This window comes from Dendrobates tinctorius, unplaced genomic scaffold (genome assembly GCF_039654945.1).
Source record: "Dendrobates tinctorius isolate UK_male_01 unplaced genomic scaffold, ASM3965494v1 ptg000134l, whole genome shotgun sequence".
Taxonomy (NCBI): Eukaryota; Metazoa; Chordata; class Amphibia; order Anura; family Dendrobatidae; genus Dendrobates; species Dendrobates tinctorius.
The window spans coordinates 6,337,489-6,360,461 of NW_027361802.1; positions in this window are offsets into that span (position 1 = coordinate 6,337,489).

Genomic DNA, 22,973 nt, shown 5'->3' on the forward strand with positions numbered 1-22,973 from the left:
ATTCTGCGCGCTCCCTTGCCGAGCTCTGTGAGTTCTAAAAGACTCCGGCATTTATGTTCCATGGTAGTGCGGCTCTGTGACGTAACAGAGTCCCCTCTTGTACACATTGGGTAACTATTAACCTGCGTATGGTCTTGTATACCGCCATATTGCGTCTGCCATTACAAAGCAGCAGTTTACCACCTCTGCACGGTGGACCCCGGGCTGCCAACGCACCTTACTATCATTTTATTATTTGGTGCGTTCCGCCAGCCCTAACGAGGTGTCTCGGGACCAGGGGCTACTTCCCTGTCCCTAACACTAAGGGGAACCCTAGCTCGCCCTATTCTCAGGGTTTCTTCTGAAGGTGAATATGCCTGGGTCACATACCTTGCCTTATCTCCTGTATTTGCCATCTGTCTGTACTATCCCTCACCCAGTGAAGAGGGGAGCAGCTGTGCACTACAGTACACAAACCAGACGAACAAGGCAACATGAACAGGGGCAACTGAAAATACCAGGCATACAAATGTACACTCACATATAACAGGAATGCACCGGGGAGTGGAGGATGGGGGAAAAAACAAAGTAGGAGAAGGAAAGGGAATAATCACACTTACTAACTTACTAAGATAAAACCACCAAACGCCTTCGTATGTAACCACTAACTACTATCCTTCAAGCCTTGCAGTGTAAGCTATCTCTGATGATGTGTGTCAGTCAGTACCAAGATTATATAGGGGATAGGAGTGGCTAACTGTGCTCTGTTGAGAGCTCAGACTCCCAGAACTCCCAACAAGGTGAAGTGCTTCTTTTCAGCACAGGAGCATCAACCATCAGACACTGCAGTTTTCTGGCTCCTCTCTGGCATGGTAACCCTGTGATAGAAATACTGCATGTTGAACAGTGACTGAAACCACGCTGGGCATGCCTCTATGACAGGAAGGTCGTGACTCCCTTAAGGAATTGGGCTAATTTTTCTCCCAGTAGGCACATTTTCAGTAAGGTAACCAGACATCATTTCATGTAACACTATTAGCCGTTTAGTCTTTATGCAGAGCTGTACATAGAGTGGGCTTAATGGCAAGAACAACTGGTGGTGCAATTCTAGTAACTGCACAAAATAAAATGACACAAAGCTGAATATATTTAGAATTTAAATTATCTATATTAATTGTCACGGTGTGACTCTATCCCAATGGGTGGTCAGTCATCAGATGACGCAAATCACACACAATGGGATGGAAAAAAGCAAAAGGAAGGTCTTAGCGATAGGGAATGAGAGATGGTCACCACCAGAGCTCAGCCTGAGCCTGTCCCTGCACTCCGCTAATACCCTATGCAGGTCTTTCCCCCTGCCGCTGTCAGGAACCTAATCCCTAGTGTCACCTGTCTCTGCCCTGGCTAATGCATTGGCCGGCAAGAAGCACTAGCCTTTGCCACTGCAGATAGTACACACATGGGAAAGTGACAAACACCAAAAGGGACTAGGAGAAAAAACACAACACTTAGCTTGTATGCACCACTACTAAGCTCCACACCGCAAATTTCAACAGCAACAGGACTCTTAACACCAAACGCGGCAGGCACCAGAGAGCTGCTTCTGCTAGGTTGGTCTCCATAAAGGACCTGTATAACCAACAGTCAGCTTATGCATCAGGTGACTCTATAAAGGATGGTGAGAGTGGTCACTACCTACATGAGCTGACCCAGCAGCACTGCAGTAACACCAGGTTGCCACCTTGGAAAAAATGACATTAACCTCCCGCTGGCCTGAAAGGAAAAAAGTTTAACTTAGTGAAACCAGAGCTGCCACAAATCCAAAAATGGTTTGTGACATTAATTCAACATGATAAAAAGATATTTTAAAAACTACAGCAAGTATGTATTGCAGGAAGAGGAAATGGTCCTATTTGTACAATTGTTAGCAGTATAATAATCTTAAGAATAATAATCTTTCTCTACAGTAGAAGTAGGCAGTCGCTAAATTGTGCCGTCTATACAATCACCTAAAGATGATACATTAAAAGGCATATAACATCCCTATAGGGTATCCTTCATCTACCATAAAGGCTCACTGTGGTAAAAACAATGCCATTTTATACACCATGGTTTGAACTAATCTCTTATGACTATGAAGTTATTTTGTATGATTTATTACTTATGATTGTAGAAGACAGATTTTTGTAACTATTACAGGGTAATTTGTGATTCTATGCCACATATTGTGCATTGTATAGTCCTTCTTTCCCAACTTTTCCACATATCTGAGCACTTGCACTTTTATTAAAGGAACTGCATGGACCTAGTAGATTACTCCACTTTCCTTATGGTTTTATAAATAACTTTATTTTTATACTGTGAAGTCATTTATATAACTTATTGTTACTCCTAATATTACACTACCTCTAAGCACTTTTTCTTTTTTGGACATTTGCAGTTTCTTTTTCAAAAGTAATTTAGAAATATTTATTTAGCTCCTATTTTTTTATCTAAACCATTCCATTATAGCTTTGGCAGTATCAAAGTCCCAGTCTCAATTTCTTTGCAATCACTAACAGGTTTTTCTCCAGCATTGCCCTGCATTTGGCTCCATCCATCTTCCCATGAACTCTGACCAGCTTCTCTGACCCTGCTCAAGAAAAGCATTCCCACCGTATGATGCTGCCACCATGTTTGATTGTGGAGATGGTGTTTTCAGGGTGATGTGCAGTGTTAGTTTTCCCACACCCAAAACATTTTGCATTTAGCCCAATAAGTTTTACTACTCTCATTTGACCAGAGCATCTTCTAGTTGTGTCCCCTATGTGACTTTTTGCAAACTGCAAATGGGACTTCCTATGACTTGTTTTCAAAAATAGCTTTCTTCTTGCCGTTGTTACAAAAAGTCCAGTTTTGTGGAGTAAATGACTAATACTAGTCTTGTGGACAGATTCTCCCACTTGAGCTATGGATCACTGCAGCTCCTTCAGAGTGACCATGGGCCATACTCATTCCATTTTTTGAATTATGGACTGAACCCTGTTCTGTGACATTTTAAGAGCTTAGGCTATTTAAATAATTTAATCCAGCCTTGCTCTTTTCCACAACTTTATCCCTGACTTATTCAGTGTGTTCCTTGGTTTTCATGATGATGTTTTATCCTTAATGTTCGCAAACAAATCTTTGAGGCCTTGACAAAGCAACTGTAGTTAGAATGAGATAAATTGCACAAAGGTGAACTCCATTTACTAATTTTGTGACTACTGGAGCAATTGGTGACTTAGATTTTTTTTCAGGGGTATCAGATTACCAGGGGCTGAATACAAATGCATGTCAAATTTTTCGGATTTATATTTTTAAAATATTAAGAAAACTACGGATCTTTTATTTTACACTCCACCAATACTTTTAACATTGTGTTGGTATATAGCATAAAATCCCAATAAAATACATCTAAGTTTGCGGGTGTGCCGTGGAAAAAAGTTTGAAGCGTTTCCGTGATCTAAATACTTTTTCAAGGCACTTAATATAGATAACCTATCCTACTATCTGAAACATCAGAAAATGTGTTGGAAACTTTGTAATACTTTTAAAACTAAGTCTCCCCCCTTTTCTCTCTGAAACTAAAGTATTCTAGTAGTTCAGACAAATTGAATGAATCAGCATGATGTAAAATATATTTCAAAGAATAGAAATAGAATGTGATGAGGAAAAATATTTCATTATAATTTTATTATGCAGCTACAGTAAAATAATTTTGAACTGATGTTAACCACATCAGACAAGAATGACCACCTTTCCTCCATAAGAGCTTATTGTCAAATTATAATTTTGATTGGATTTTCATGGCAGACTTTGATGTCTTCTGCTAAGAAAATAGTAATTCTGACTCAAATAAGAAAATTGGTAATAAGTCATTGAGGATGGAGAAAATGTGATTAATAAAATTGTGTTTTATGCAAAGTCATACTGTTAGGGTTGGCGGATTACACGAAATTAAAATAAATTATAAAGTGCAATCACAACCCGGAGTCCACCTTGTAGAGATGTTAGGCCGGGATCACACACAGCGTAATACGGCCGAGTCTCGCAGGTTAAAACCAAGCTCTGGCGCCGGCACTCCGCAGCCGCACAGCAATACATGGAGCTGCACGCTCTGCTCCGGAGTCCTGGTGCCAGAGCTTGGTTTTAACCTGCGAGACTCGGCCGTATCTTGCTGTAGTGTGACTCCGGCCTTAAACTGCTGCTAGTGTGAACAATGGTGGTGCACACAGCGAGCGAATGATCGTACACACTGAGTTAACGCCACTCAGTGTGAACAAAATGCAGAGTTCCAAGCTCTGTTACTCCACAGAGAGGAACAGTAAAAACGAGTACTAAGTGCCAAGTCCTGTTATCTGTCACAGGACAAAGCATGTGGCTAAACCCGCTCTGCAACAGAACAGTGTCAGTAGCACATGGTAACGAAACAGGCGCTGAGTATGGAGCCCTAACTATGGGTTGGACATGCTCTGCAAACTTCAGATGCTATGCTAAGCGCCTAATTGCCCCCCACTGATGCTAGCTGCCTACCTACAAGATCAGTCCCAAGCTAGACAGACGAATAGCACATGCAGGCAGAGTGGTATAGTCTCCACACACATAACCACATATCAATGATACTAGCGTGCCCTCGTGCGCCGCTGGGGGATTTTATACACTATGCTCATGTCCAGTCGGACAGGACCTTACCAGTGGACCAATTCAGAGCTGCCACATCACCAGAGCAGCTGATGTCCGACCACCAACGAGAAGATGCCACCTCACGGACATGCTCACATGCTCAGTAAAGTGATTTCTGGACTTAGACTTCAGAGCGCTGGTTACTATAGACTTGACTGGAGAGCCAGCAGTAACCAAACGAACAGCATGAGCCTGAGCAAGACGCTGGGAGCGACGTCTATCCTCAGCAGTGGCCAAAGTTGAATGGAAAACCACAGATGCAGACAAGGCTTGGGATCTACCCCATGCAGCGGGAGAATCCCGGTGCCTAACATATACTAGCTTAAAAAAATCAATCATCAACAGAAACTTAATACTGTCTATTATCAAACTAAGGATGTATTTGGTTACAGACCCATATTTCAGACAGTTGTTTCACATGATTCTAAATCTACATCTAGAAATCCTATGATACGGTTTATATATGTATTACAACATTTTCTGTTATTGATTTAATCTTTAAAATTGAAGGTAATGCTGACCCTAGTAACTTTACTTTCTTAGGGCTCTTTCATATGTCAGTGTGTCTTGTATGTGTGATGACAGTTTTCACACGTACCAGAGACACTTACAATTGTGGCCAAAAGTATTGACACCCCTGCAATTCTGTCAGATAATACTCAGTTTCTTCCTGAAAATGATTGCAAACACAAATTCTTTGGTATTCTTATCTTCATTTAATTTGTCTTAAATGAAAAAACACAAAAGAGAATGAAGCAAAAAGCAAAACATTGATCATTTCACACAAAACTCCAAAAATGGGTCAGACAAAAGTATTGGCAACCTCAGCCTAATACTTGGTTGCACAACCTTTAGCCAAAATAACTGCGACCAACAGCTTCCGGTAACCATCAATGAGTTTCTTACAATGCTCTGCTGGAATTTTAGACCATTCTTCTTTGGAAAACTGCTCCAGGTCCCTGATATTTGAAGGGTGCCTTCTCCAAACTGCCATTTTTAGATCTCTCCACAGGTGTTCTATGGGATTCAGGTCTGGACTCATTGCTGGCCACCTTAGAAGTCCCCAGTGCTTTCTCTCAAACCATTTTCTAGTGCTTTTTGAAGTGTGTTTTGGGTCATTGTCCTGCTGGAAGACCCATGACCTCTGAGGGAGACCCAGCTTTCTCACACTGGGCCCTACATTATGCTGCAAAATTTGCTGGTAGTCTTGTGACTTCATAATACCATGCACACGGTCAAACAGTCCAGTTCCAGAGGCAGCAAACCAACCCCAAAACATCAGGGAACCTCCTCCATGTTTGACTGTAGGGACTGTGTCCTTTTCTTTGAATGCCTCTTTTTTTCTCCTGTAAACTCTATGTTGATGCCTTTGCCCAAAAAGCTCTACTTTTGTCTCATCTGACCAGAGGACATTCTTCCAAAACGTTTTAGGCTTTTTCAGGTAAGTTTTGGCAAACTCCAGCCTGGCTTTTTCATGTCTCGGGGTAAGAAGTGGGGTCTTTCTGGGTCTCCTACCATACAGTTCTTTTTCATTCAGATGCCAACAGATAGTACGGGTTGACACTGTTGTACCCTCGGACTGCAGGGCAGCTTGAACTTGGCACAGGACAGAGGTTGAGTCAACTTTAGTCCATGTCAACTGGCTGCAAGTGTGATTTAGTTATTGCCAACACCTGTTAGGTGCCACAGGTAAGTTACAGGTGCTGTTAATTTCACAAATTAGAGAAGCATCACATGATTTTTCGAACAGTGCCAATACTTTTGTCCACCCTCTTTTTTATGCTTGGTGTGGAATTATATCCAATTTGGCTTTAGGACAATTCTTTTTGTGTTTTTTCATTTAAGATAAATTAAATGAAGATAATAATACCAAAGAATTTGTGTTTGCAATCATTTTCAGGAAGAAACTGAGTATTATCTGACTGAATTGCAGGGGTGTCAATACTTTTGGCCACAACTGTAGTTGCTAACTACCTGTCTGTTGTGTGCGGCACCGTTCTTCGCCCGTACAGAGCGGTCACCGACTGCTTCCGTCAGTGATTCAGCTGCCTCTGCTGCATTAACAGTGTGGCAGTTTTTTTTGTGCCCTGCTCTGTTGATAGAGAAGGACTGCGGACATCATTTTGATTGACAGCTTGATCTCGGCTGCCTATAGAGCAATTTAATAACTTGAGAACATCTTAAGGAGTCATCCTCTAATTTTACATTGATATTCTGTACTAAGAATAGGTTATCAAAAAGTCATCAATATCAAATTGCTCAGCTGTTCTTAGTATTGCCAGTGGCAGTTGCAAAGCGGGACAGCAGAGCTCCATCAACTTTGTAGTGGCCATAGCTGAGCACTCACATGATGGACGTATTATATACATGGCAATCATACACTGGACATATATGACATATGGTAGTCACACACTGCTTATAATATACAGTACACTACTGTGTAAAAGTTTAGGGTCACTTACAAATTTCCTTATCTTTGAAATAAAAGCACAGTTTTTTCCAATGAAGCTAACATTAAATGATTCAGAAATACACTTTATACATCACTAATGTCGTAAATGACTATTTTAGCTGCAAACGTCTGGTTTGTAATGCAATATCTTCATAGGTGTAAAGAGGCCCATTTCCAACAACCATCACGCCAGTGTTCTTACGGTACCTTGTGTTTGCTAACTTTGTAAGAAGGCTAATGGATGGTTAGAATACCCTTGAAAACCCTTGTGCAAGTATGTTAGTACAGCTGAAAACAGTTTGGCTTGGATTAGAGAAGCTATAAACCTGATCTTCCTTTGAGCTAGTTGAGAATCTGGAGCATAACATTTGTTAGTTCCATTAAACTCTCAAAATGGCCAGAAAAAAAGAACTTTCACGTGAAACTCGACAGTCTATTCTTGTTCTTAGAAATGAACACTATTCCATGGGAGAAATTGCCAAGAAACTGAAGATTTCCTACAGTTGTGTGTACTATTCCCTTCAGAGGAGAGCACAAACAGGCTCTAACCTGAGTAGAAAGAGAAGTGGGAGGCCCCGCTGCACAACTGAGCAACAAGACAAGTACATTAGAGTCTGTAGTTTGAGAAATCGACACCTCACAGATCCTCTACTGGCAGCTTCATTAAATAGTACACTCAAAACACCAGTGTCAACGTCTACAGTGAAGAGGCGACTCTGGGATCCTGGCCTTCAGGGCAGAGTGGTAAAGAAAAAGCCATATCTGAGACTGGCTAATAAAAGGAAAAGATTAATATGGGCAAAAGAACACAGACATTGGACAGTGGAAGATTGGAAAAAAGTTATGGACAGAAAAATCCAAGTTTGAGATATTTGGATCACACAGAAGAACATTTGTGAAATGCAGAACAACAGAAAAGATGCTGGAAGTACCATTTTGCCTTTTCCAAACAATTTTATTAACATTTTATAACAGAGCATACATAAATGCAATATCATGAGGCATTCATGACACATGAAAGAAAAAATAAAAAAACACAACCAGACTATAATTAATAATAAGAAGAACTCATGGAAACATTTCCAGCCAGCGAGACCATTTCTTTATAAAGGAAGGAAGACAACCATTCAGCAACGCCAATTTTTGCTCATATGACTTATGTAAAGTCAGCTTTGCAATAATATCGAGTGAAGAGGGCACTCTAGTGGATTTCCAATAAAACACAAATTCATTTTTAGAAACCAAAAGTAAATGAATAACCAATTTCCTAACAGAAGGAATCAAACGACTTGCATCCAACAAGAGCAGGGCGCACTGTGAAGTCAGTGAAAAATCTGATTGATTTAAAATATGAGGAATAAGAGAGATGTCGTCCCAAAAATGCCAAAGATGTGGACAAAACCAAAATAAATGGGAAAGGCTACCATGATACCTGCAATCCCTCCAACAGAGAGGGGAGGTGGAAGGGTTGATAAAAGCTAGATGAAATGGCGACTAGTACCATCTCGATATGATTTTAAAGTAGAACTCATGAAGAGCCATAGACATGGTAGTAGAATAGGTTAGAGACATGGTCAGTTCCCAAACATCTGGGTTAACAGAAAAATTCAAAACCGATTCCCATTTTTTCATATATGGGGATTTTATAAATGCAGAATCGTTGTTGAACCACCGGTAGATATAACGAGTGGATCAAAAAATATTATGGCCTGAGTTGCATAAAATATTGATCACTGGCTCCGATAGCTGAGGGCAGCGAGTCACCAGTGGAGTCAAAAATTCTTTCAACATAGTAAAGTGTGGAAAAGCAGAGGAGGGAACCCCAACCCTATTATTAAGATGAGAAAAAGATACAAATTTATGACCATCAAAGATGTCATTTAATTTAGAAATACCCCAGTCAGCCCAAGTAGAATGCAAATCGAATGAATAAACAGAGACCAGAAAAGAGAGAGGAAGCCTCAACAGGAGTTGAATCCTAGAAAAACCACTCTTAAATTTAAAAAACTTCCTCCAAACCACAATAGCAGCCATAAAAATTGGATGATTAGACTGAGATAAATGCTTAGATGTCAATAGATTCAAAATCAGAGAACAAGGAGGGGAATTTTTATTAAAATAAAATTCCAAGTCCGCCCATGAAGGTATATGGCCAGTTGACCACCAACATAGACTTTGCTTAATAAGATTAGAGTAATAATAAGCTGAGATGTAAGGCAGTCCCATACCTCCACATAACTTGTGTTTGTATAACTGATTCGAAGCAATACGGGCCTTTTTATTTCCTCAAATAAATAATTCAAGGCGTGTTTGCAGACTAGTTAAATAAGAAGTGGAAACAAGCAGGGAAAGGGATCTGAACACATAAAGGATTTTGGGAAGGAATATTGATTTGGCTACTAGACATTTTCCCCACCAGGATAATTTTTTGTCCGCGTAAAAATTAAGGCCTTTAGAAATGGAGGCAATTAGGGAATCAAGATTAGTGGAAATCAGAGATCCAAGGTTTCTAGAAAACCGCAGACCTAAATAAACATTTCCCTCTCCGCCCAGCCCCAAGAAGAGACAGCCTTTATACTCCTGATTTGAGAATTGGTGAGATTAAATTGGAAAATTTTGGATTTGGACTCATTAATCTTAAAATAGGAAAGGGAGGAAAATTTTTGAAGAAGGGATTGTAAATGTGAAATAGAGGAGCAGGGATTAGTGAGAGACAGGAGGACATCATCAGCATATAGACTGATCTTAAACTCCTGATGATCTGTTCGAACACCCTCTATGGAGGAATGATCTCTGATTAATTGGGCTAGCGGTTCTACTGCAAGGGCAAAAAGCAATGGAGAGAGGGGACAACCCAGCCGGGTACCATTAGAAATTGGAAATGGGGAGGAAAAGTGATTATTAATGTAAATTTTTGCTTGAGGGTCAGAATATTGGTGATAAAGTCTAAATTAAATCCAAATTTTAGTAGGGAGCATTGGAGAAAGGTCCAATTCAAGCGATCAAATGCTTTTTCTGCATCTAATGAAATTAGAGCAGAAGGAAGTTTTTGGGAATTGATTAACTTTACAATATTTATCAGCTATTTATCTGGTCCCTTCAATGGATTGCCGATGTTTGATAAAGCCAATTTGGTCTGTGTAAATTAATTTAGGCAGTATAATATTAAGACGATTAGCTAAAACTTTAGAATAAATTTTGAGGTCAGTATTTATTAATGAAATGGAACGATAATTAAGAATTTGATCAGGATTAGTATTGGGTTTGGGAATTAGTACGATTGTAGCATCCATATTTTCTCTAGGGAAGGAACCAACGGACGCAGCGGCATTAAAAAGTTTAGTTAAATGGGGGACAAGAATGTCACGGAAAGACTTATAATAATTGTTACTATAACCATCGGGACCAGGGGCTTTATATGACTTTAATTGACTAATGGTGTCATCAATCTCTTCAGCTATAAAAGGAGCAGATAAAAAATCTGTGTCCACAGAGTTGAGATTTGGAAGGTTAACCGAAGATAAAAAATTATTAATAGAGTCCGCATCTGGAGCGGGAAGAGAGGGATCAGACCTCAAATTATACAGTTGATTGAAATATTTCGCAAATTCATTTGCAATGTCCTGTGGCTGGGTGAGGGATAATCTCTTAGGAGAAATAATTTTGTCAATGCGGTTGCGTACTCTAAGCTTCTTTATTCGATTAAACATAAAACGGGTGGGTTTATTCAGGGACATGTAATAATGAAATTTTGATTTGCTTTACTGCCGAATCATAGAACGAAAAAATTGTGGCCCTTAATTCATTTCGAAGATGGGATAAATCAGCTAGAGATGTGGAGCTAGAGGGAGGATTCTTAGATAAGGACAATTCCAACTCTTTCTCCTTAATCAAAGCCTGCAAATTTTTAATTTTTTGACTGTTAAAATTTTTTATACGGGAGGAAATACGAATAAGAGTGCTTCGTATAACCGCCTTGTGAGCATTCCACTGGAGGAATGGTTTGGAAGGATCAAATATATTTTCTGAAAAATAAAAATTGAGAGGTTTAGATATTTCCTCATGGTAAGTAGGATTTTTAAAAATAGAAGCATTACACTTCCACAACTGCTGATTATTAACTGAGTGCCCCTCAACCAACTTGGTAATAACAGGAGCATGATCTGAAAAAGATTTATTTCCAATTGAAACTGAGGAAAATCTAGGGAGAGAAAATACGTCTGACAAAATGAGGTCAATACGAGAGGCAGATAAATGAGAGTCAGAAAAAAATGTATATTCCTTTGAGGTGGAATTGAGACAACGAAAAACGTCAAAAAATTCATTAGTGAAAAACCAATTATTTAAAGAAGGGAAATTAAGTCTACGGGAAGAAGAGGCATCAAGCGTATTATCGGGTACCAAGTTAAAATCACCTAAGAGTAAAAGAATGCCTCTATTTAGTGGTTCAAGTTTTTTTAGTAATTTGTTCAAAAACCTAATTTGACCTTTAGTAGGAGTGTAGATAATGACAATGGTATAAATTTGGGAGTCTATAGAACAGACAAGGACATGAAAATGACCGTTCACATCAACCAATTCCCCCAGCAGTTCGAACGACAAGGAGTCCCTGACTAGGGTCATGACACCTGCCTTTTTAGAGGGACCCGAGACCTCAAAAACATGAGGGTAATTTTTTAGGGAAAACATGGGATGATTATTAATTTTAAATTTAGTCTCCTGGAGGCACACGATATCTGCTCCAGATTTATTAATTTCTCTCTGAAAGGAAAAACGCCTATTTGGACTATTAAGCCCCTTAACATTATAAGTAACTAATGTAAGTACCATAAAAAAAGAGAAAAATTGGCGTTAAAAAACAATCACCAGCTGGAAAGTGTCAAAAAAAGAACACTACAAAACTAAATAACCAAAGAATAAGTACAAACTTAAAATTGTACAGTGTTAGAACCCTAAGAGGGAAACCACAGAAAATGGTTCTCCTACTTGCGCCGGGTGAAAAGTCCGTGCAGCGCAAGGCCAAGGAAACCCTCATTCGCACCTATATCAAATAGACAAATATACAAGCTAAGCACAATATTAAATCATATAATATCAGATAACCCATAGACACACATCACAATAGGCTCAGGTGACATGTCCTGGACCAGCAGAAGAAACTGTAGGAGCAGAAGACAAGACACTCTGAGATTTCAGAAATTGGAACCCCTCTTCAGGTGAAAAAAAATTTGCATTCTTCCTTTTGTAATTAAAAAAGAGGCATAGAGGAAAGCCCCACTTACTGTATAAGGAAGGCCTCGCTCCCGCAACACGGAGGTCAGTGATCAAAAGTGTTTCCGACCTTCCATAGTTGCTTTAGATAGATCAGAAAACAACTTTAAATGGTGATATGGTTCCGGGAAGCCTCCCTTAATTCTGACCAAATTCTGAATTTTCTCTTTTATGTGGTAGAAATGAATTTTCATAATTACATCCCTGGGTAGGTCTTTAGGGATGGAAGGAGACTTAGGAAGACGATCAATGATAAGATCCGTATCCGAAAGATTGGGAATCATCCTCCTAAAAACTGACTTAACATAGTCAGAAAGCTTGACGGGTGAAATATCTTTCGATATACCCCTGATTTTAATATTGTTGTGGCGGGATCGGTCCTCCAGATCCGCCAATTTAAGTCGCAACTGGTGTATCTCAGACTTGGACTCCAAATGGTGTTTTAGAGATACCGTTTGTGATTTTTCCAATTCCCCCAATCTAAACTCATGGTTATCCAACCGAGCAGTAAAGTGTTCAAGAGTGTCTTGAAAAAGCTTTGTTTGGTTAGCCATGTCGATACACATCCTGGCACTAAGTTTTTCAACTAATGTGTTCATATATGTCTCAAGGGTTGTAGCACCAGGGAAGGCACCAGACAACTCCTCAGGTTTCAGCCTGGATTTTTTTGGAGTAGGGTTGGGGAAAGAAGAACTACAATTCTCCCCCGAGGAATTGGCACTGGAAGACCACGTACTCCCCCCACCCGAGGGACCCTTCCTCTTTGAAGAGGAAGAAAGTATGAGAATTTGAGGAAGGAAGATCTCCACTTAACGTTGTCAAACCATCACCATGTGTGGACGACGAGAGAGACAAATTGTCGGTAGAAAGCTGCGAACAGTCTCTGTCAATGGGAGAACGGGACTTAAGCGGCCTCAATAGATTAAACGTGTCCCTGGAAGAACCAAGAGGAGACTTGGATTCTTTATTTTGCTTTTGTCCTCTAGAGACACCTGTAGTTTTAGCCATATGTAATTTTGAGTTGAAATGACTCATTTTGCCAAGTGATATAACCAAGAACTGAGAAAAAGTAGAATAGTAACTTTATATTAAATAAATTAACCCGGGAGATAATGTCACAGAAGTGTATAGGGTTGTGTTATTTTGAGGTGACCGGCTAGGGACCACTGCTACCCAACGTCAATTTTTACTAAAATTTTTTATTTATTTATTGTTTTATTTATTTTTTTGTTTTTTTGTATTTTATTATGTTTTATTTATTATTTCTAATATTATTGTTTCTTCTGTTTCCTCTCTCCCCTCTCCCTCCAATTTATATATTAAATATTATAATTATACTTTATAAACTTATTATTTAGTTTTAAATAATTAATATTAATTATATAGTATATTTGTTATTTATATATTAAATGAGCAACAATCCCCTATACCAATCAGTATGATGAAGTATGTGTATACACTTTTCAATGCAAGAACAGCAAATAAAGCAACATCAAATATTGAGTTCAAACCCACCAAGAAAATGGCGCTCCCAGCAGCTGTGACGCTAGACCCACCAATAAAATGGCCGCTACCATAGGCGGTGACTGCAGTCCCCCACAGCTTCCAGACAGGCTGCAATCAACGGCGATGTCACAGGCAGAGGTGAGGAAGCCTGTGGAGCAGGAGTATACAGCGATCCGTGCCTGTCACAGTCAGACACGTCAGGACAATGCAACTGGGGATCTCCACTTCATTCAGAAGAAGGCCCTGGTCCAGCGATGATGTCACAGGAGGAGGAGCAGCCAGAGTATAGAGGAACAGGGCGAGCTGACAAAGGAACTTCTTGGGCAATGTGCCCTGGTAAAACAAATTAAAAAAAGATTCAAAGCCCCCCGGTCCCCCAGGGGCAACCCCATAAATGGGGATAGATAATTCAATTTTGAGCCCAGAAAAAAAACGCATATAGCGGTGACGTGACTGGGAGGGAGGGAGGCGGCACCTGCAGCAGTCCTAATTCAAATCTTCACCTGCGATGTGCCCAGGCAAAATAAAGTTAAAAGGGGGCGCAAACCCCCCGTTTAGACAGGGGCAGACCTATAGAAGGTCACAGGGGGGTTCCAATGTATTTTGTGACGCCGCCCGAATAGCAGTGACATCACTGGCAGAGGAGGAGGATCCGCAGCGCAGCAGAGCCCAGCGGTCTGTGGGGGGAACTTCCACAGCAGTGTGTCCAATGAAAACACACACAAAAGAGATCCCCGACCCCCCAGTCCACAAGGGGCAGCCCCAAAATAAGAGTTAAAACCAGTCTAGTTCAACTTTGATCACAGGAAAAAAAACGCTAATAGCGGTGACGTTACTGAGAGGGAGGGAGATGGCGCCTGCAGCGGTCTCAGTCCAAGTCTTCACCTGCGATGTGCCCAGGCTAAACAAAATTAAAAGGGGGCGAAAACCCCCCGGTTGGGTAATCACTCCATTTTGCAACGCCATGCCATACCCTGTGGACAGCGCTTGATTGGAGCCAATTTCATCCTACAACAGGACAATGATCCAAAGCACACCTCCAAATTATGCAAGAACTATTTAGCGAAGAAGCAGGCAGCTGGTATTCTATCTGTAATGGAGTGGCCAGCGCAGTCACCAGATCTTAACCCCATTGAGCTGTTGTGGGAGCAGCTTGACCGTATTGTACGTAAAAAGTGCCCATTAAGCAAAACCAACTTGTTGGATGGGCTTCTGGAAGCATGGGGTGAAATTTCCCCAGATTAGGCTAGTTTCACACTTGCTTTTTTTTGCAGCGCGTTTTTCCCGCAAAAAAACGCATTGAAAAAACGCATACATAAGCATACAACTGCTGCGTTTTTTTCAAGCATTTTTATGAGCATGCATGAAAAAAACGCAGCGTTTTTATGCGTTTGTATGCGTTTTTAGCGCGTTTTTACCGCGTTTGCGTTTTTTTCCAACATTTTTAGGTGGCCCCTCACACTACCCAAACCATGACTTTACTAACCCTAACCCTGACCCTAACCCTAACCCTAACCCTGACCCTAACCCTAACCCTAACCCTGACCCTAACCCTTAACCAAATCATACTTAACCCTAACCCAAACCCTAAACCCTAACTAACCCTAACCCTAACCCTAACCCTGACCCTAACCCTAACCCTAACCCTAACCCTAACCCTGACCCTAACCCTAACCCTAACCCTGACCCTAACCCTTAACAAAACCATACTTAACCCTAACCCTGACCCTAACCCTAACCCTAACCCTGACCCTGACCCTAACCCTTAACCAAACCATACTTAACCCTAATCCTGACCCTAACCCTGACCCTAACCCTAACCCTAACCCTAACCCTGACCCTAACCCTTAACAAAACCATACTAACCCTAATCCTGACCCTAACCCTGACCCTAATCCTTAACAAAACCATACTTAACCCTAATCCTGACCCTAACCCTGACCCTAACCCTAACCCTAACCCTAACCCTGACCCTGACCCTAACCCTTAACCAAATCATACTTAACCCTAACCCAAACCCTAAACCCTAACTAACCCTAACCCTAACCCTAACCCTGACCCTAACCCTAACCCTAACCCTAACCCTGACCCTAACCCTAACCCTAACCCTAACCCTGACCCTAACCCTTAACAAAACCATACTTAACCCTAATCCTGACCCTAACCATGACCCTAATCCTTAACAAAACCATACTTAACCCTAACCCTGACCCAAACCCCAACCCTAACCCTGACCCTGACCATAACCCTAACCCTAAACCCCCTTAACTAACCCTAACTCTAACCCAAACCCCTAAATTCCATGGTTTAAAAAAAAAACGCATATGCAAAAAAACGCATACATGAGCATGCCAGTGCGCACATATGCGCATCCATAGGCTATAATGGCCATTTTTAGCGCAAAACGTGCGCATATGTGCGCATGCGCTTTTTTGCAGGGCCAAAAAATGCAACATGCTGCGTCTGGAAAATCCCAACGCACACCCCAAAAAAACGCAGCGCATGAAAATCGCATACATGCGCTTACCAGCGCGCAGGTATGCGCACCCATGTTAAATATAGGGGAAAAAACGCATGCGCAGGTGTGCGTTTTTTTCCAGCGCTAAAAAACGCAAATGTGAAACCAGCCTTACCTTAGCAAATTAACTTCTAGAAAGCCAAAGGTCTGCAATGCTGTAACTGCTGCAAAGGGAACATTTTTTGATGAAAGCAAAGTTTCAAAGAGAAAATTATTATTTCAAATAAAAATCTTATTTTTCGAACCTTGTCAATGTCTGGACTAAATTTTAAATTGATTTGGCAACTCATTTGATTAATAAAAGTTTTCATGGAAAGCACAATTATCTGGGTGACCGTAGTATATATCACACATAAGCACATCTTGGAGTTACTTTATAATACATTCAACACTCACATCCTGGACATACTATATAATACATACAGCACTAATGCCACTATTACACTAGACATATGATGCATTGCTGATATATAAATGCTTATTTTATTTATGCAATGGACTACACTGAATACTTACACAGCAAACATGAATAACATATAGCAGATCACACACTGTTATAGTTACATGCTTTCTTCTGTAGACTTCTGTTCTTGGCTGATGGGAAGCACAAGCCTTGCAGTTGGTGAGCATCACTGCTTGAGACACTCTTCCGGCTCCAGCTAAGCACAATCCCTTGGCAATATTATCTGCCCATCTTCTCCACTTGAGGTTCTCTCCAATATATTGCTGCCTAACTTCCCTGGTGACTCTTGTAGAATCATGTGCAGCACATGTTCCCTTCCTGAGGCTCCCTTTTCATGCAAGTAGACTGTTGGCATCCTAAAGAAACAGAGCTCAATGGCTACAGCTGAAAGCAAGCTTAGCATTGACTGGCCAGTCAGCTCTGGACTTAATTTATGTCACTAGTTTCAGCGGCTCCAGAGTTGGACAGCTGTACACTGAGGACTACTGAGTGCACAAGATGAGATGGAAGTAACAAGAGAGGCTGAGTACATGGCACTATTCAGTCTCCTCAGTGTCATGCAGGCACATTATCCCCTCTCTCTGGTTTTTACGATGATCTGACATGAGAGTGTGTAAGAGTAGAAAGGGAAGTCACCCCCTATGCAATTGGCCAGCCTGAACCTTGAGGGACAACACATAGCTAAGGCCTGACATGTCCATGGCTCATGCAGGTACACAGTGATGTAAACAAATAATGCCCTACTTCCACGGTCACTTTTATCTCTTTAAACAGCTGACAAGTGGGGGGGTGCTGAGTGTCAAAATTCAACTGATAATGATGGCCAATCCTAACAATATGAAATCATTATTCTAACCCCAGAAAAGCCTTTTAAGCAGTTTACAACTGTCTCCTTTAGTAGGATTACAAATCAAGTAAGGACAGGTGAAAAGACATTTGAATGGAGAAATAGACTACACAGAATATGTAGCTTTTCTTACTCTAAAGATGCTTAGGTGTGCATAAATCCAATAAAGATGAAATCCTCCAGAACTCAAAAGAAGGTTAAAATCACCAGGATCATTATCGTTAGGTGTCAGGATCCTGCTACTGCACAGCAGAAATCCAGAGCCTTGCACCCAGCGGTCTCACATTCTTCTTCGGCCGCAGTGGAGCCTGCTCAGCAGATTCGTTGGTCCCGGCGCTCTGCCCAGGCCAACTCCGTGGGTTTGCTTGCTGCTGCCACCTCTGGCACAGCTATGACAATGCATGCTGCTCAGCAGCGAGATTCTCCAGGGACTAAGTCCTCATGTCGGGCCGCTGAGCATGCCAGTGGAGTGATCTCCCAGTGGAGATCGAGGGTCACGTGCTCAGGTCCTGCTCGTGTTCGGATTGGCCCATCCGAGAAGCCAGGAAGGTCCCAGACGCCCGTGGCTATAAAAGGTTCATATGGCCGCTCGCCCATGCGCTAGTATACTTTAGACTGAAATAGTCTGGAGTGTATGATGATGGATGCATGTATCTGGTGACTGACTCATTATGAAACCCCTTCCCTCTGATAATACGAATGTGGTTAGGGTTTAGAGTCCGAATCATCGCCTGTCAGTGGCTAGTTTATTGGCCACAGTGCATACCAGCCATCTGCACACTAGTGTCCGATGGTGTCGCCCACTACAGGGCACTATCGAACCGCAGCAAGTGACAGCCACGCCGGTGCAACGCCTTGCACAAACTGTGGGCTTACCTGACCCAACCCAGGGCGATTAGTGGCGTCCACCTGGGTGGCACTGTGCACACTTGCACACATGATTTAACCCTTGCTGGCATCGTAGTCGCGGTGCAGAGCACTAGCGGTCTAGAGGGACTTCAGTCCTTCGGTCTAAGGGCTGAGTTCTGTGACTATACGCTAGCGCTCACACTGCCGAGCTCTGTGAGCAATAACAGGCTACGGCATTTATTATTTGGTGGTTGTGCGGCTCTGAGAGATAAGAGTCCGCCTCTGTACACATTGGGTGAGGTTAACCCCGTGTGTCCCATTATTATACCGCCATATAGCGTCCGCCATTACCAAGCAGCAGTTAACACCTCTGCACGGTTGACCCCGGGCTGCGAACGCACCTAAATACCATCTTTACTATTTGGGGCGTTCCGCCAGCCTGTAACAATTATTAATTCAGATGCACCAACAAAATGTTAAACCTTTGTAAGGCCGGGCGCTCACAATCTGGAAGTAGCAGCGCTTTGGACACAGCATATGTTCCCTGCATCCAAAGCCCTGCCTTCACTGAACCGTGCGGATTTACTACATCCCAATACATTCTACTGATCTAATTTCTCTTGCGGAGACTAGCATGTCCGTAAGAGAAATTGACATTCTGCGGTCTGGAAACACGTGCAACATGCCCATCTCTGCCAGTCATCTGTAGGTGTCTGTGTACGCATAGTGGACATGGGATTTCTTGAAATCCCATCCACTATACTGTGACAGCTGGACACTGCGGATTTGATGCTCCATTAATGTGCAGCGTCAAACGCGCAGCAGTTCCCTATGCATCATGGGCACATACCCCAAGCCTACTCATTTTAATAATAATGGCAGTCAATTAAGATTGAGGTATCTTTCGAAACATCAGATTACAGATTTTTCACATGTCTTTTTTATGCACATGAATTAATTAAGAACTAGAAGATTTTTACATTTCTTTCAAGTGCTGGAGGATTTAAGCTTTTTTTGTTTTATGAGCTTGTGTAGTTGTAGGTAACAGCAGGTTCGCAGGATGCAGTGACAAGATGCGAGACTGGTTGAACTTTGAAAAGCAAACTTTTATCATTTAAAGCCGCTAGGGCTATACTAAGCAACCAAAAAGGGATAACAACAGTTGTCCTCGCAGGGACTCAGTACAATCAAACACTATTTGAAAAGAACACGACTAAACCGGCCGAGGCCGGTTACTATGGGGCCACGGTATGGCCGTTTATGGGTCCTTATACTCCATAATGTCACTTATCCGTCCTGACGACCCTCGGCATCTCTGTGGAAGCTGCGTTGCTGGTGAAGCTGCTTTGGTGTCTTTGAGGAGGCTGCTGTGGGGTCTTTGATGAGGCTGCTGTGGCGTCTTTGATGAGGCTGCCTTGGCGTCGCAGCCGCTGGGCTCAGCTGCTGAAGATTTTGAGTAGTCTTTGGGCGTTCCAGCGCCCAGGAGGAGTTGGGGCACAACAGGCCCTGATGGAGTCCTGAAATGAAGTAACCCCCTGCTGTAAAGGCGGGGTTGCGCTTGTTAGCGAGTTCAATGGGACTCCTATCCCCAAGCAGGGTTGAGTCGCAGTGCTCAAGAGTGGCGGTTTACTAGCCACGCGCACAGCCTGGGGCTATGTGCAGAGTGTCTCTGTTGGTGAGGAACAGGCCCCAACTGCCAAATGCAGCGGGGTGAAGGCGGCTGTGAGCGGTGATAGACAGGCCGCAACCATGGGCTGAAGTGAAACGGCAGCATCCGTGGGTGGCAGCGGGCAGGCCGCAACCGCGGGCTGAAGGGGGATGGCAGCAGCCGGGAGAGGGAGCGGACAGGCCGCGAGAGCTCGAGCTCAGCGGTAATGGCCGAGGATGACCGGAGGCAGATCGTAACCTGGGATTGGGGTGAAGAGGCTGTCCCCTGTCGGTAAGCTCGGCGCCTCCTTCCTGAGTATCTACCCTCTGCTGCTGGTCTCTTCTCTGAACTGTCAGTGTCCTTCCCGTTCTCTCACGCCCCCTCCGTCTCCTGCTTCGCGTCTGACGTATCACCAACTGACTCCTCTGCGCGATTCCCTGTCCCTTTAAAACTTGCCCCTCCCCTTGCTGTCCTGTCACTCTCAACAGTCCACTCTCCTCCTCTGTTCCCCGGGTACTGTTTCCTTAGGAACTCAAATGTCGGCCCCCTTGGTTCCGGCCCGGACACTCTGTGGGGGTCCTCCACCCTACACTCTCCCATCCTGCCAGTCCTCGGGCGAGCGCCTCAGTATACTTGGGCTGGTCTGCGGAGGTGTCAGTTTTCGTTGTCATACGAACTGGTCCTGTTCGTATCATTAGGGGGGGTTTGCCGGCTGTTAACTACTCGGAGCCTCTTAGTTCAACGAGGGTGGAGTCTTCTGGGGTGGTGGCCGGTAGTGGGCTACCTGGTTCGGGCTGGCTAATTGTGTCAGTTGGTTTGTCATTGAGTAGAGAGCCCCTGGTTATTGTGGGTAAGTCTTCTTCGTCGTCCGAGTCCCAGAACACGGGCAATGATTCAGAGACCTGAGGAGCAGGTTCAGGTTGTTTTGGGTCAGTGGAAATACAGGGGCGTAGCATATTCTGATGCACTATGCAGGTAGGCAGCGTGGCTCTAATTTGTTCTTGGTACGTTGGTCTAGTACGAGTACTCGGTCTCTGCTTTGGAGGTCAGTAGGTAGAGATGAATTCTTTCCTGGGTGTTCTATGTCTTGAAGTTTGGTATGTACGATTCGATGAAGAGTTTTCAGCCTATGCCGGTAATTTCGGACCCATGATGATACCCCAGTCCACGGCTGAGGTTCCTCTGGGTCCAACTCTACCTCCGTGATCCCCTTGTCCTCACGTCCGAACAACAGGGTGTAAGGGGTAAAGCCGGTAACTCGATGTACTCGGTTGTTATAGACCCATACTAGTTCAGGGACATATTCGGGCCAACGGGCCTTCTTATCACTCTACAGAGTATGCAACATTTGGATTAATGTCCGATTAAATCACTCGCAGGTCCCATTTCCCTGTGGGTGGTATGGCGTGGTCCGGGATTTGTCAATACCGTAGAGACGGTGTAGTTCCTTCATTATTTTTCCCAAAAAACAAGCTCCTTGATCAGAATGTATCCGTTGAGGACAGTCGTAAACTTGTATAACGTTTTTACAAATTGCAGAGGCGGCCGATTCCGCGGTCTGGTCTCAAGCGGGGGTGACCACAGCGAACTTAGTAAAATGGCCTGCCATGATCAGGCAGTGTTCATACCCCGGGAATGTGGGACCAATGGTCAGGTAATCCACGGTCAGAAGCTCGAGGGGTGTGGAGGTCACGATTGTTTGTACTGGGGCTCACTGTGGGGGCGGTTTAGCTAATTTGCATAGGCGACAGGTCCGGCAAGTCTCGTCCACAACAGCATGCAAGCGTGGAAGGTAAATTTTCTGTTGCAACCATTGCAAGGTCTTTTGAGCTCCAAAATTAGCCCCTTTTTCGTGGGCTTCTCGAGCCAGTTCGTTAAGTTGAGCTCCGGTCACAACTACCTGCCAAATCGTCATAGATGTTGCTCCTTGAAGTCATTTTATAATACAATAGTCCCTTTCGGATAACCAGTCTCTCCCATTGTCATAACATCAGCGACATGTCCTGAGTCAAAGTCTGCCTTTGGGAGTCAGTGGGCAATTTGCCAGCGGTTACCCATTTCCGGAGAAGCCCTATTTCTTCGTCTTCTTGCTGCTGTTGGATCCACTTATCCCGGGATTGTTCAAGCATGCCCCTTAGGGTCTCCGTGAGAGGTACTTCCTGGGTGACAGCTGTAAGCACGGCAGCGATGAGGGCGAACAGTATCTCTTCCCCTTCTATTTCGGCATCTCGACTCTTCCCTGGGGTTGTATGTCGAATCCTGGAGGGAGCATCAGCGTGTACATTCTCGGCCCCTCTTTTATAGATAATTTTATAGGTGAATTTCGCCATCCATCTTTGTTCCAGAGCTCCCAGTTTGGCGTTTTCCAAATGGGCCAGCGGGTTATTGTCAGTCTGCACCACTACTTCGGAGCCCGCCAGGTACTCTGTGAACCGCTCCATCATGGCCCACACTATTGCGAGGAGCTTGAGCTTAAAGGAGCTGTAATTGTCAGGGCTGCACTTGGAATCATGGAGTGAGCGGCTTCCATACGCGATCACTCTCTCCCGGCCGTCTTGAACTTGTGACAACACAGCCCCCAGCCCGTGAAGACTCCCGTCAGTGTGCAGGATGAACGGTTGCAAGAAATCCGCATAAGCCAACACCGGAGCATCCGAAAGTGCAGCCTTAAGGTCTTGGAAGGCCTCTTCTTGAGGTTGTCACCACTGGATTTTTTGTCCATTTGCCCCAGCGGGA